Source organism: Triticum dicoccoides, chromosome 6A (genome assembly GCF_002162155.2).
Source record: "Triticum dicoccoides isolate Atlit2015 ecotype Zavitan chromosome 6A, WEW_v2.0, whole genome shotgun sequence".
Lineage (NCBI taxonomy): Eukaryota > Viridiplantae > Streptophyta > Magnoliopsida > Poales > Poaceae > Triticum > Triticum dicoccoides.
Window position 1 is genome coordinate 62,488,445 of NC_041390.1, and position 927 is coordinate 62,489,371.

The window sequence follows — 927 nt, forward strand, 5'->3', positions numbered from 1 at the left end:
CTTCAATGTTGAGATGGTTTTTCCCAATACTGATTGCTAATAAGCAGGCATGCAAATCATCGGCCAATCCATGTTTTTTTAGGGAAACAACAAGACTCTGTAGTGTATTTTAATAATTTTTAAACAAAAGAAACAAAGGAAATAAACCACTGTAAAAAGGGAAAAATAAACTACACACATGTAGCAACTGGGCTGGCTATCTAAAAGAGCTAGCCAGTTATCAAAATTTTGGTATTCCTTCCTCTTGGCTGTGTAGATAATCCATTTGAGCACTCCTTCAAACTTTTTCCTACAAGCATATAAATGGGATTTCTACCTTTGAATAAGAAGTCATTGTATGTTGACCATATGGCCCATGAAACAAGGACAATGATTTGCAGAGCAAAAGGGACAACTAGGGGAGCTCTACTATTAGCAATTTCCTCCTGAATTCCCAGATAAGTTGGATACCAGGTGGAGCACATATATTTCCAACACATTTGAGCAAAGGGGCAATACAGGAAGAGATCATCTGTAATTTCAAGCAATCCACTAGTGCAGAACCGGGCAATAGCACCGGTTCGTAAGGCCCTTTAGTACCGGTTTGGTAACCGGCACTAAAATGTAGGCACTAAAGCCCCCCCCTTTAGTACCGGTTCAGCACAAACCGGTGCTAAAGGGCAACCACGTGGCACGAGCCAGCTTCGGGGGCAGGGAGCCCTTTAGTACCGGTTGGTGACACCAACCGGTATTAAAAGGTTGGGGGTTTTTTGGTTTATGATTTCTTTTTCATTTAATTTTGTGTTTTCCATTTAATTCTTTTTCGTTTGCTGGTATTTTATGATACTACATATTGTACACGTTATGCATATATATAAATAGAATTTCTAGTAGAACCGATCATAATATATATATATATATCACTGAATGTCTCACAACCACCATTAA